The 15,782-nt window shown below is 36.7% G+C and overlaps 1 long non-coding RNA gene across 1 annotated transcript in view; it reads left to right on the forward strand.

The window, feature by feature from the left end:
- LOC114484017 (uncharacterized) overlaps positions 1 to 15,782 on the forward strand; it is a 398,215-nt gene that overhangs the window by 333,376 nt on the left and 49,057 nt on the right. Inside the window, exon 2 of the long non-coding RNA XR_003676450.2 lies at positions 2,025 to 2,103. This is a non-coding gene — a long non-coding RNA (uncharacterized lncRNA). The remainder of the gene's footprint in view (positions 1 to 2,024; positions 2,104 to 15,782) is intronic.

Consider the following 15,782-nt stretch of genomic DNA (forward strand, 5'->3'; position numbering starts at 1 on the left):
TCACATGAACAAATGATCCTCATGTGTCAGACACATAGGAAGAAAGATGAATAATACAACCTAGCAGTTATAAGCAAAAATATTAGAGTTATATATTTCTGTTGTTTTTTTAATCTGTAGAACTCAATAGCTGACTGATACTGGAAGTTAATTAACCTTACCAAGAATTGGGCTCCTTTTCTTTAAAATGGTAATATGAATTCCTAATTCATTGTATAGTATTCAAGAAATAAAACCACATTACATATAGAGTGCCTAGTACATTAAATCTAGCAGAAACCCAGCAATAACACCTACCCTCCTACTCTCACCACACATCCATTCAACTACATCCATGTATGTACTGACAGTGTGCCAACTAAGAAAGTCTTATTTTAAAAGGTAAGGGAATCCATGTAACCTCATCGCAAGTAGACTTGCTATAGATGTGTTGAGTCTCTCACTTTCAAAGAGCTATTGCATTGGAGTTATGGCATTGGAAGATTGCTAGAGGGATGTAGTGAAACTTTTTAGGATTGATGTTCAGTCCTGCTAACATTTCTTTAGCACATTGTCTATAACATGTTTAAATTGAACTGTTAATTGATGTTTACCTGGGTATATGTAAGCTTATAGATATCACATACATACTACCACACATACAAATGATTCTGAAATGTAACATATTAGGAGCTAGAGTTCTTCAGGGAGACTGCCCAGCTTACAACCCTAGTTCCAAAATGTAAAAGCAGTATAACCCTTGGTCATTGTGCTGATGTTCTCTTATCTTTTGTCAAAGGGGGATAACAAGTTTACAGGGTAGAGGTGAGAACTTTACACTGTATATCTGTAGCACTAAGAATGGGTATATGATGAGAATTCAATAAGTATAAGAAGCTTTTCAAGTTACAGTACTGATTGCTGTTGTGCTTTATGATTGTTGTTTGATATTATTTTTGTGGTTGTTGTTATTTAGTAGAACAAGAACACAGGTTTTAAAATCAATAACATCAAGATTTAAATCATTTAATCTCTCTCTGAGCTTGAATTTTCATATTTGTGAAATAATAATGTTGACCTTACAAGATTGTTGTGAGACATAAATGAGCTTTTGTATACAAACTAATTGGCCTGGTGCCTGTCACAATGGAAGCACACCCATTTAGATATTTATATTGATCAATTTTTATATTCATATTTATAAAATATCAGATTAATAATAGTATAGATGTTGTATATAAAGTATATTATTTAAATAATGTATGTTTGCTGGATTCTTGAGTTTATCCTTTCCTGTGCAATATTTTGGTTGTTCATTTTGTTTGTTTTCATGGGTGCTTAATGGGCATAATAACTACGTAGGAAAACAAGCAGATCTCAAAAACTAACCTTGATATATATTTCATATTAGAAACTGAACAGAAAAAAGAAAACTTTTTTTTAAAATTCTATTGTCTTCTGTCTGTCTGATTCTATCTCTGTAGAGTCAAATGCTATTCTTTTCCAAAAGAGAACATATGATTGACATGATGGTCCAAAACAAATAGCTTTTCTTGAACATTAATTGGGAACTCTGCTGGCAAGAAGATTCCAACATCAAAATGGCCTACAGGCAGAGACATTTCTTTTTTTGTTTCTCTGTTCAACTGTTAAAAATATGGCCTGTCTGATGCATTTGTATTGAGTTTGAAAAAACTATTTTACAATGAGTTATCTGGCCCTTCAGACAGAGGGATTTAACTGCTAAACAATATTCTATTGACAGAGCATAAGTAATTTAGGATGAAATGAGTACCTACAATGGATTGAGCTCGATGTTAGCCCTATAAACACAAAGTATATGTGCTTCATGCCCTAAGAAGATTTTAATATAGTGGAAAAGACTGGTATGTCAAATAGAGGCAATAAAAGCAATGAGTTCAATAAATAAATAAATATACTGTTATTTTGGAGTAAAAAGAATATAATGTTTCTTGGGGGTAGGAAGTCTATTTCCAGAGCAGTTGACTACTGAGATTGACTTTGACTATATCCTTGTTTTTTAGGTGTGCAAAAGGGAAGAAGAACATTGAATGGATGAGGAGCATCATGAATAAAGATTTGAAACCAACATGAAATGACAAGGTAAGTTTAGGCACCTATAAACATTGTTAATTGCTTGAACTTAGAGTGTTATAGTAAGAAGAGAAATAGGAGGAATTAAGGCTAAAACAAGAATCAGACGCTTGAACAAGAAGCATCTTTGTTTAAGCTGTGGTGACTAGAAGTCAAGGACAATGTTTAAGCAAAGCAAAAAACATATTCATACAGGTTTTTGTTGTAGTTTAAAGTTACATTTCTCTTTTTTTAAAAAAAAGCTTTATTGAATTTTTACATAAATAGAAAAATGAACCCTAAAACTGATATGTAGCTACAGAAGGCCCCAAATAGCCAAAGCAACCTTGATTAAGAAGAACAAAGCTAGAGGCACCACACTTAATTACTTCAAACTATATTACAAGGTACAGTAATCAAAACAGTACTGATACTCCATTGTATATTCTTGCCTTCTTTGTCATAGATTAATTGAGCATAGGTGCATGCGTTTATTTCTGGGCTATCTATCCTATTCTATTGATCTATATTTCTATTTTTGTGCCAGTACCATACTGTTTTGATGACTTCAGCTTTGTTGTACAGTCTGAAGTCAGGGGGCTTGACTCCTTCAGCTCCGTTTTTCTTTCTCAAGATTGCTTTGGCTATTCGGGGTCTTTTGTGTTTCCATACAAATTTAATTTTTTTTGTTCTAGTTCTGTGAAAAATTCCATTGGTAATTTGGTAGAGATTGCACTGAATCTGTAGACTGTCTTGAGTAGTATAGTCATTTTGACAATACTGATTCTTCCAATCCAAGAACATGGTATATCTTTCCATTTGTTTTTGTCATCTTTGATTTCTTTCATCAGCATCTTATTGTTTTCATAGTACAGGGCTTTTCCTTCTTAGATAGGTATATTCCTAGTTATTTTATTCTTTTTGTTGCGATGGTAAATTGAATTGTTTCCTTAATTTCTCTTTCTGATATTTTGTTGTTAGTGTATAGGAATGCAACAGATTTCTGTGTATTAATTTTGTATCCTGCAACTTTACTGAATCCATTAATGAGCTCTAGTAGTTTTCTGGTAGTGCCTTTAGAATTTTCTATGTGTAGTATCACATCATCTGCAAACAGTGATAGTTTTACTTCTTCTTTTCCTTGATTTCTTTTATTTCTTTTCTCTGATTGCTGTGACTAGAACTTTCAAAACTATGTTGGATAAAAGTGGTGAGAGTGTCTTGTTCCTGATCTTAGAGGAAACGCTTTCAGCTTTTCACTGTTGCATATGATATTAGCTATGAGTTTGTCATTCATGGTCTTTATTATGTTGAAGTATGTTCCCTCTATGTCCACTTGCTGGAGAGTTGTTTTTTTTTTTTTAATCATAAATGAGTGTTGAATAAATGATGCTGGGAAAACTGGACCGCTACATGTAAAATAATTAAAGTAGAACATTCTCTAACACCATACCCAAAACTAAACTCAAAATGGATTAAAGACCTAAATGTAAGACCAGATACTATAAAGCTCCTAGAGGAAAACACAGGCAGAACACACTTTGTCATAAATCTCAGCAATATATTTTTAGATCTGTCTCCCAGAATAATGGAAATAAAAAGAAAAATAAACAAATGGGACCTAATTAAACTTAAAAGCTTTTGTACAGCAAAGGAACCATGAACAAAACAAAAAGACAACCTACAGCATGGGATAATATATTTGCATATGATGTGACCGACAAAGGATTAATCTCCAAAATATACAAACAGCTCATGCAGCTCAATATCAAAACAAACAACCCAATCAAAAAATGTCAGAACACCAAAATAGACATTTCTCCAAAGAAGACATACAGATGGCCAAGAGGCACATGAACAAATGCTCAGCATTGCTAATTAATAGAGAAATGCAAATCAAAACTATAATGAGGTGCCACCTCATACTGGTCAAAATGGTCATCATCAAAAAGTCTACAAACAATAAATGCTAGAGAGTGCAATGAGAAAAAGGAACCCTCCTACACTGTTGGTGGGAATGTAAATTGGTACAGCCACTATTGAGAACAGTATGGAGATTCCTTAAAAAACTGAAAGTAGAACTACCATATGATCCGGCAGTCCCACTCCTGGGGATATATCCATAGAAAACCATAATTTGAAAAGATACATGCACCCAATGTTCATTGCAGCACTATTTACAGTAGCCAAGACATGGAAGCAACCTAAATGTCCACTGACAGATGAATGGATAAAGAAGATGTGGTATATATATGCAATGGAATATTACTCAGCCATAAGAAGAATGAAATTTTGCCATTTGCAGCAACATGGATGGACCTAGAGATTATCAAACTAAGTGAAGTAAGCCAGACAGAGAAAGACAAATATCATATGATATTGCTTATATGTGGAATCTAAAAAAAAAAAAAAAAAATGATACAAATGAACAGAACAGAAATAGACCCACAGATATAGAAAAGAAACTTATGATTACCAAAGGGCAAGGAGGGGGTGGGATAATTTAGGAGTTTGGGATTAACATATATACACTCTATGTGTAAAATAGATAACCAACAAGGACATACTGTATAGCACAGGGAACTATATTCAATATTTTGTAATAACCTCTAAGGGAGAAGAATCTGAGAAAGAATATTTGTGTGTGTACATATATATATATATGTACACATATATATAATACACACACATATATATATACATACACAAACACACATATATATATCTGAATCATTTTGCTGTACACCTGAAACTAACACATTGTAAATCAACTATGCTTCAATAAAAATAAAAATTCAAAAAATTATGATACTGGCATAAAAACAGATAAATAGACCAATGTTACAGAATACAGAACATAGAAATAAACCAGCACCTTATCAGTCAACTGATCTTTAACAGGGGTGCCAAAACACACAATGGGGAAAGGATAGTCTCTTCAACAAATTGTGTTAGGAAAGCTAGATATCTATATGCAAAAGAATGAAATTGGACCTTTCAAACACCATATACAAAAATAAATGCAAAGTGGATTAAATAATTAAGCATAAGATGTGAAAGCACAAAACTCCTAGAAGAAAATGTAGGGAAAATTTTTCTTAACATCATTCTTGGCAATAATTTTTTAGATATGACACCAAGAACACAGGCAACAAAAGTAAAAATGGACAAGTAGGATTATATCAAACTAAAAACCTGCTGAGAGAAAAAAAAACAAATCTACAAAAATGAAAAGGCAGGGACTTCCCTGGTTGTGCAGTGGTTAAGAATCCGCGTGCCAATGCAGGGGACACAGATTCGATCCCTGGTCCAGGAAGATCCCACATGCCGCGGAGCAACTAAGCCCATGCACCACAACTACTGAGCCTGCATTCTAGAGCCAGTGAGCCACAACTACTGAAGCCCGTGCTCTGCAAAAAGAGAAGCCACCGCAATGAGAAACCCATGCACCACAAGGAAGAGTAGCCCCTACTCACCACAACTAGAGAAAAGCTCGCACAGCAACGAAGACCCAAAACAGCCATAAATAAATAAATAAATAAGTAAATTTATTTTAAAAAATGAAAAACAACCTATGAAATGGGAACAAATATTTGCAAACCATATATTCAATGAGGGGTTCATATCCAAAATATATAAGGAACTCATACAACTGAATACCAAAAATACAAATAACCTGATTAAAAAATGGGCAAAGAAATTAAATAGACACTTTCAAAAGAAGAAATTCAAATGACTATCATGTATGAAAAAGTGCTCAACATCTCTACTCATGAGGGAAGTACAAATCAAAACCACAATGAGTTATCACATCACAACTGTTAGGATGAATATTATCAAAAAGACAAAAGATAACTAGTGTTGGTAAGAATGTAGGGAATAGGAAACTCTTGTATACTGCTTGTGGGAATGCCAATTAGTACAGCCATTATGAAAAACAGTACGTAGATTCCTCACAAAATTAAAAATAAAATTACTATATGATCCTGCAATCCCAGTTCTGGGTATTTTTCCTAAGGAACGGAAATCAGGATGGTGAAGAGATATTTGCACACCCACATTCAGGGCAGCATTATTCACAAGAGCCAAGATATAGAAATAACCTAATTGTCCTTCAATGGGTGAATGGATACATAAATGTGAGAAATACATTAAAAATATATATATGTATATATATATATGTATATATGTATGTATGTGTGTGTGTGTGTATATATATGTATATGTGTGTATATATACATATGTATCATTCTGTCTTAAAAAAGAAAGAAATCCTGCCTGACAACATGGATGGAGCCGGAGGACATTATGCTAAGCGAAACAAGACAGAGATAAACAAACACTGTATGATCTCACTTACATGTGCCCCCGTTCCCTGGCCCATCCATCCTTCTCTCTTCCACCCATGACTACTGAAACCCGTAGCAGCATGGGCATGAGCTCTTAGGGTCAGGTTTGGGCACATCTGTCCCATGACTTCTTGGGGTGGAGCATGATACTGGTCGTCCTTGTTCTAGGCTGGCAGATCATTGACCAGAGGCTGTATCTCATCAGGAGATAGACTTTTGCTTTCCCCCAATACAGTTACCACATATGTCCTGATGTGGAGGTTTAAAGATCTTTGGGGGTTGGTCATCTGATGTTGGTTGCAGGGGTAAGCCTGCAGGAAAGGAGGATACCTGACTCTACCTCCCAACACCCCACCCCCATCCAGGGCACAGCATTTCAGTTCATCTGCTGGTGAATGGGGAAGCAGGCACATGTGTGATTAATTTCATGTGGTAAGGCCCATGGACACTTGTGAGGGTCTACACTCACCCTGAAGCATCCCTGTGTCCAGGAGACTTTCTCAGCCAGCTCCATTCTTTCATGATTCTCTCTTCTCCCTTCCTGAGTCAGACTTGTATTTGTCCTTTCTAACCAGTTTGTGACACCAACCAGGGCTGAGCCATTAAATAAGAATTGAGTAATTTTAGAACATGGAGTCAAATGAAGTATATAAAATAACAAGTAACATATATCAAGTCAATATTTAATTACAAATTAATGTTCCATTAGAGTCGTCTATATCCGTTTTGTTAAATACCAGATATCTCTTAACCATCAGAGTATCTGCTGTAGATTAGGCATTTAATAAATATATATTGAGTGAATGAATGGATGAATGAGTGAATGACCAAACTAATGAACATATATTTGCATAAGGGTTGAGAAAATGTATCTTAAATGGTTAGTATAGTAGCTGGCACATAGGGCTGGAATTGGTGGTTGTGGAAGTGGTAGTAGTGATGGTGGTAAAAGGATGATAATGATGATGATGATGCGACTCATCTACCCAGTACAATATATTTTCTACAAAATTACTTTTCTAAAAATACAGATTAATTGAGTTATTTTTAGTCATGGCTTGTTCTCTCATTCTCTCTTATAATCTGTGACCTTGCCCCATATGTTTTCCTTCTGATTGAAATGTTGTTCATCATTTTTTCTCATCCGACACCCGTTTCCTAACTTTTGTTTCCTCGCTAACTCATATTCATACATCAGAAAGTAGTTCAAATATTACATACTAAAGGAGACTGGATATCTGTGACTAGGTCACGTCCCCCTGTATATCCTTTAATTACACCATTCCTTTGTAGGACATATCAGTGTTGTGATTTGGGCATGGTTTTGGTCATCTCTCATATTAACTATATTTTCCACATAGGGCCTAAATTTTTGCCCAACATGGTATCTTGACACATAGCTCAGATCCTGGCACGTATTTGCCATGTAACACACATTTACTTCATAAATTTGTAATTGAAGATGTAAAAAAAAAAGAAATGGTGACTGCTGCAAATGAAGATGGTGGGGGATTTATAGAAATAAGCATTATTCTAATCAGTGGAAACATTTCCAGTCTCTTTATTCCCAGTAGGTTCTCTTTATTGCTTCTTTTTCAACCCTTTTTTGAATTCTTGTGATACCTATTCAGGTCTCTGTGTATATTTATTTGTTTGTTCTTTATGCACTTTCTTTCTTCCAAAAAGCCCCCTTGGCAAATCAAGAGAGGATATTCCTTCTTTGGGCTTTCAAAGCTCCACAGTATAGCCTCAGGTAAAAGTGCTCAAAGAGCCCAAAAGGAAAGTAAAAAGAGTCAAACAAATATGTAACATGACGCCATCTTTCCCCTCGTTTACCTTTTCTGCCTTTCTACTCCACTTTATGTTGCTTGAGTGGGAATTCACCCTCAATAACTTGAAAAGACTTATCTTAAATTCTATATTCATATTTGGAAGATATTCTAGAATAGGTGTATTCATGTTTTGTAGGTCTTGAGTGTAATATGAGTGGAGCCTTCTTTAAGATAAAGAATACAGGGACTTCTCTGGTGGCACAGTGGTTAAGAATCCACCTGCCAATGCAGGGGACAAGGGTTCGAGCCCTGCTCTGGAAAGATCCCACATGCTGCGGAGCAACTAAGCCCGTGTGCCACAACTACTGAGCCTGCGCTCTAGAGCCCGCGAGCCACAACTACTGAAGGCCGTGCGCCTAGAGCCCTTGCTCTGAGACAGGAGAAGCCACCCCAATGAGAAATCTGTGCACTGCAAGGAAGAGTAGCTCCTGCTTGCCGCAACTAGAGAAAGCCCGTGCTCAGCAACAAAGACCCAACACAGCCAAAAATAAAAATAAAATAATTAATTAATTTTTAAAAAGATAAATACAAAATTATGAACGCAAATTTGTATGAAATACAGTATTTATTAAGAATGAGTAAAGAAGTCACAACAGATTATAAACTGAAAAAAAGATTACTAGTACCACATAATGCAGAAAAACATATTTTTTAATTAATTAACTTCTTGAAACACTTCCATAATACTTTTTGTTCCCTAAATTATTTGGCTGCAATCTTATGTTGGTTTTAGATTATTACATTTTATGGAGTGAATAGAATGTTAATTTCAGTCCTCTAGCAAGGATTGTTTATCTTTATTCACTTGTCTCGAATTACAAAGTATATTCTTGATAGGGTAAAAACTATGGTTTGACTAGGCTTCAGTAGAACTAAATCCGTTTTTTAAAAAGTTACACGTGTGTTGGCTGGAGGAATATTCCGCCAAGCTTTAAATTCCAAATCTTTTCTTTTCCTCCTTTATCACATGCTGGTGCTGGGGGCTATAGCATGCATTTACATCATGATACCGCCTATCAGTGGTATAAACCTTTGGAAATCCCTTTACTGAGACAGCTAGCAATAGCTACCACACACAGAGCAACTGAACCACATAAGCATATTCTGCTAAATCTACATAGTCCTCCAGCACAGTTTCTAGTCAGCTGGATCCCCAAAATATCCACAGGGCACCTCAACTCTAACCCAAGGGAGAAGTGAGACTGGTGGGGATTGGGAAGGAAAGAAACAATGGTCTTAGCCTAATTTCTATATATGTGGGAGGTATTCTAGAAGAGAGGTATTCCTGTTTTGTAGGTCTTGAAGTTTTCATCATATGAGTGAAGTCTTCTTTAAGATAAAGAATATAAAATTATGAATGCAAAGGTGACTAATTGAGGTTAAAATGTCTTACTTTGTAAATTTTATAAAAACTTGACCATGTGACTACTGCACTGCCCTCTTTGTAGATAATGGACGCATGCAGATGAAGAGCCCTAAAATATAAGCTTCATTCCCTTTTTGGTAAATGTGTCTGTGCTTAGTACACGGACTTCTCTCAGCAAACATGATTCAGTCATGTCTCTCCAAGGCATTGGATAATACATTAGTGGAGACATCCTAGGGTTACAGTATGGTTGGTATGTTGCCCTTCAGAGGAGGGGTGTGTTGAATCATGGTACTGACTTAAATCCTAAATAGTACTAGATTCTAGACTATGCTGAAGGGAAAATAGAAAGAATAATTATTATCATGCATCTCATAGAAAACTTTTATTGACTGTACACTATGCACCAGACACTATGTCACGTGCTTGCATGCAGTATGTTATTGGTTGTTTATAAGAGGATATCTATCTGCAGTTCCATTGTATAGGCAAGAATGCTGACATAGACAAATTAAGTAAACTGCCCCAAGGACAAGCTGGTGGGGGGGGAACTGGCATTTTTACTGTGGAGATCTGATTCCAATATTGGCATGTTTAGGCACTATATTGTGCTCCTTTATGGTTTGTTTGTTTGTTTTACCAATCCTCAATGCGTTGAAGGGGGATATACTCATCTCTCCCCGTGATATAGAGGGAAGAACCTAAGACTTAAAATGAAACCAAATTAAATTTAAATCTCCTTTAAATATTATTAGTTGAATGAACCAATTACTTTGCTGTTGTCATCGTGGTTTCTTTGCTTCTCATCTGTAGAATGAGTATCTTCAAGTACCTCCTTTATGACACTTCTTTTGAAGAATGATCCAGATAATGCAGGAGACAACTTTTAGCTCACTGGACAAGTTATGTTTCTGAATTTCAGCTTCTTTACATAGTAGCTGTTTGGCCTTAAGCAATTCCATTTTTCTTACCTGCACAATGGGATTCCGTTATTTATTTCCACTGAGGAGAGGATAAAATGCAAAGCAAAGGTTAAAGAGGTGTGCCAATTCTAAAGCATAATGCAAAATGTGTGTGACTAATATTTCCCACTGTCTTCTCTAGAAACCATAATTATTACCATATTTTGACAGATCATATGGCTATTACATTTACAGGTATAAGATATTTGAAAAATCTTGAGCCTGTGTCTATCATTGAGGAAGGCAAGGATATAAGAAAAGGAAGTTTGACTGTTCAGTCAATCTAAACTAAATTCCTGATGGCACAAGTTGTTTCTGATTTGGATGTTCCGTTCCCATTGGATGTAACCAGAGAGACTAGGTAAACTACCAGGTCACTTTTTCTGTAATTTTTTCTTTCACAAAGACAGAATGTGCCTGAAGTTCAGAAATAAAATTTTTAAAAGTAGGCAATAAAATAAGTACAACACAGTTGTTTATACAGTAATGTAACTGCATTTCAGACATTTTCTCCAGATTACCCCTTTCTTCTTTATAATGAGGATGACATTTTCTTTGGTGGTGCTTTTAAAATGTAGACCATAAAAGCCAAAAAAATAAAAAACAGGAATGGGAATTCTTAAAACAGTGCATTCAAGTGCATTATATTAATCACATTACATGTCTTTACCGCACCTCATTTATTCAATTCATATGCCTTCCCCCGACCTCAATTTACTGTGAAAGCAGTGCCTCTCCCCCCACTTTAATTTGGACCCAGCCCAAATGAAACCATGAAAAAAGGCAGATATGAAAAAAGATAGCTGTGGTTTATTATGCTGAGACAGGAAGTAAAAGGACCTCTCAACGTTTCCAACTGAGGACATGACATTTTCAGAAGAGTCAAAAAAAAAAAATGCAAAGTCACCTTTTCCATTTTTCCACCCATTTAATGTTGGTGCAGTCATAGCTGGTTACAAGAAAAGACACGGGAAAGTCACACTAGGGAACACTAATTCACTTTGGGTGATTATCAGAAAGCAGTAATGGGGAAGTTTCCAAAATGCCAGTTTACACAAGATATTGTTGTGGTAAGATTAATGAGCCTAGGGGAGAAATACCCTTCAAGGAGGCTGACAGTTGCCAAGCTCTCTGACATTTCACCATGTGGCCACAGTCTCGTAAAGTCCTTCATAAGCTTGTACTCCACTGTAAGATCAGAAAGGCAAATGAAGACAAGAGCAGAAGTTCATTCTCCTTACGAATTCAGGTTTTTCCTAGTCTAGCTTATGGGTCTCTAATTGCTGCTGTCAATAATGCTTGGCCTTCTTGCTGATCTTTTGTCCGTCAAGCTCCTCAGGAAAGGTTTTCAGCTCTGCGGAAGCAGGAGATTTCAAAACAGAGCCTCTCTCCAGCTAAGCACCTTTATCAAGTCTAATACAGCTTCTAGTTTTCTTCCTACTGCCGCAAGCGTTTAACCTGACTTAATTTTTTCCCAAGCTTACTTATCTGTCTTTTGGTCCTTCACTCTTGCATCATCTTTTCCTGCCCTTCCAAACTTGGCATCAGATCAGAATACAGTCTCTTACCTCTTCTTTCCTGTGGTCACCTAGACAGACAAGCTTATGTATCTTTTTCTCTTTCCTTCCTTCCTTCCTTCCTTCCCCCCTCCCTCCCTCTCTCTCTGATTAATAAGGGAAAGTATTATAGATACTGTCAAAACCATAATATGACAAAGTGACAAGTATTTCAGGATTATATAAAATTATCACACTTCTTGTCCCCAGACCGTGATTTCTAACTGCCCTCAGAAATAATAAATGGATATTTCTTTTGACACATGTTCTTAATTTTTTTTTCCCCCGTGCTCTGGTCTAACCACATATTTCTCTAGCCTACAGTCTAAACACCGTGGCATTTTAATAACCCTTAAAATGAACGTGTTTCATGCCAACAGGCAGCTTGGCACAGAACAAGGTGCTTCCTTATTCAAGTGGTCAATTTGCATAAGTGTCGAGCACTGCGTCTTGGGTTTCTTTCACCATTCATTCCACCGCAGAATGACTGTCATCACTCTCCTTTCATCTATTTTCCTCAATTAAGGAAAACTTTCAGGATCTTCAAACTGGTGACTTGGTAGGTCAGCAACTGGAGTATTGCTAGAAGTTGATATCCAAGTCCCTTTTCCCCCAGTTCTGGTGACAGTGTTCCTTCCACCTCTCTCCCTCCCTCTTTCTAATTCTGCCTTCTGCTAGTAGGACTATCCTTTGCCCTTTGAGGTTTCCACTCCCCACGGTATTTTACCCCCAGTATAGAAGTCCCCTGTATCCCTGGAGCTATACACTCTGTGAAATCTCTTTGGATGATTTGGTATCCTTCTCGACTCCTTCCTATATGTCTCTTTCCTTTGCTGGTACAGAATGTAGACTTGTCTGCACAAGTGGCTCCAGTTCAGATATAGGCATTTTTGTCATTACGGAAAAAACAATTTTCATGCACACGGAGATCTCTGGAATGGGGACGTGAATACCTCTAAGGACCTGTTTTCAGGATCCTCCAACATTGTTATTTGTTAGCACCCCCCTCAGCCCTAGCACCTCAAGGATTACGTCTAAGTATGTCTGTGCCTGCAGGTTCGTTCTGCTTTCCTCTACGGCTCAGTGGATACCAGAACTGGGACAATAATAATAATAATTGGAATTTTAAAAAAGTATATTACTCATGTCAGGTACTAATGCTTTAAAATATTATATCTTTTAATTCCTCTTTTAATTCATCATGGATGAGAAAACTGAGGCTCAGAATTTCGTTAATCTACCCAAGGTGGCCAGTGAATGAAGTGACAGAGCCAGCTTTCAGATTAAGTCTTTCTAATTCTCAAGGTCCTTGTTCTTAACCTTAATGTCAAAGCTGTATTAGACATGCTTGCCCCACTGCAATGAGGTCTTAAAGGAGAGACCTACATTTTGAACCTACACCTAAAGAGCACTGGGAAAAATATTACTACTGAATGCCCATCAGCTAAAGCAGGGCCTGGGACGTTGCAGGTGCTCCATACATATTTATTGGGTAAATGAAATCTAAGGAAGTCTAATAAAAAAATAGAATTGGAAACAAATGTAGGAAACTTTTAACCTGCCAGGTTTCTCTTAATCCCTTAACAATCAAGTGGTCTCTGGACCAGTATCATGGCTTTTCCTAAAACAAGTTTGTTAGGAATGCAGCCTCTGGAGTCTCACCCCAGAAGCAGAAAATCCACATCTGCATTTTAACAAGATCCTCTGGTGATTTGTATGCAAATTAAAGTTGGACAAAGACTGGCCTAATCTTGGTCATAGTACCTGGAGGCAGAATGTCTATGAATGTCCCCTTATCTACATTACAAAAAAAAAATATATATATATATATATATATATTTCTTTATTTTTTTTTTTTCTGCGAATTGAGCAGAGTCTCTGGGATAAAGACACTGCTACCCAGGACTAGCACCCACATCACAGTCCTTTGTAAATAAAGGTATAGCTGAAAAAGAAGGAGTGTTGTCTTCTTCTGTTGGGTAGAAAAGTAGACGTCTGTTCTTTTCGAGGTTCAGGAACTAATCTGCAGTCCTGCCACTGACAGTATTGGAGAACTATATCGTGACAAAGGGTAAACGCTGCACCAACGAGTGATTTCTCTGCCAGTTTTACTCCCTCTCCTCTGCCCCACCAGTAACAAAAAGGGCATTTTCACGTACATGTGGGTGATTACTTATGCCGGAAGAGGAAGGAACTGGTGTAACAAGAAACAAGAAATCTCTCTCTCAGGATGTATGAGGTCTTCAGAAAAATTCTCATGAAAAATAAAGAGCCATATAGCCAATAAATCTAATATTCTGCTATCTCTGTGGCCTCTTTTTTTGTTATCTTTATTTATATTACCTGAGAAATTTTGAGGAAATTGGTAAAGAATGTGTGTTTGTTGGTGGGGATAGTCTTTTGTTAGTTTTCTAATTACATAACTCATAAGCTTAAAAAAATAATTACTTAAGATGCATTCAGTATCCACACTTTTAAGAAAACAAGTAACAATAATTTCATTCAGAGTCATCGATAGAATACACAAAGCTAGTGCGATCTTGGGCTGAAGCAAAAGTACAGAACATTTTCTGTATTAGTGCTCCATTGATAACATCCATAAAATAATATTGCTAGACCTGAAATAGTGAATTCAGTTCTGGCTGTAATACTTTAAAAATACGGGCAAATTGGAATTCGTTTAGTGATGAGATATCAAGATGATGAAGGTGAAACTGAGAAATGATGGAAGGAACTGAGACTATTTCAGAAGGAGAAGACAGATTCTAAGAGAGACGCTTATCTGGCATATACTATGTAGTGATTAGAGAGCCTATGAGTGACCTCACTGTACAGAAAGGAAGTCTGTGGTTGAAAGACACTTGTCTGCAGTAGTTAGAACTACCCTAGAAAGTTTTTGCTACAGAAAATTTCAATGAGAGACTAAACAAATAAGAAGAAGCATACTGCAATGCTGGACAGAGGGATGGTCAGGAATTTAATCTCATTCATTTTTTTAAAATATAAATTTATTTATTTGTTTATCTTTGGCTGAGTTGGGTCTTTGTTGCTGCGCGGGCTTTCTCTAGTTGCGGCGAGCGGGGGCTTCTCGTTGTGGTGGCTTCTCTTGTTGCGAAGCATGGGCTGTAGGCGTGCAGGCTTCAGTAGTTGTGGCTCGTGGGCTCTAAAGCGCAGGCTCAGTAGTTGTGGCGCACGGGCTTAGCTGCTCCGTGGCATGTGGGATCTTTCCGGACCAGGACTCGAACCCGTGTCCCCTGCATTGGCAGGCAGATTCTTAACCACTGTGCCACCAGGGAAGCCCCTCATTCATTTTTATATCCAGGGCTTGTTATTTAGTCAGTGGATGAGCATGAATTGTATAAATGCAAACCTGTTATTTCTTGCCTCAACTGGCCCTTGTGTTTGACCTGCAGCGTCAGTTCCTCCTACCAATCTCAGAGATGACCAGAGATAGACTAGTCCTTAGATTTTGCTAATGGATTCAGATGCTTTAACATTTCATCTAGAGGTATACTGTTTCTCAAGTTCAATAATTATATTACACCACCATGGTTTTCACCATGCCTGTATAAAGTCTCTACTTATTTTCCTTTGACTCCCTTTTTAATGTAAATAAATGTATCTTAAAAGGAAACTTTATAAAA

Source organism: Physeter macrocephalus, chromosome 17 (genome assembly GCF_002837175.3).
Source record: "Physeter macrocephalus isolate SW-GA chromosome 17, ASM283717v5, whole genome shotgun sequence".
NCBI lineage: Eukaryota > Metazoa > Chordata > Mammalia > Artiodactyla > Physeteridae > Physeter > Physeter macrocephalus.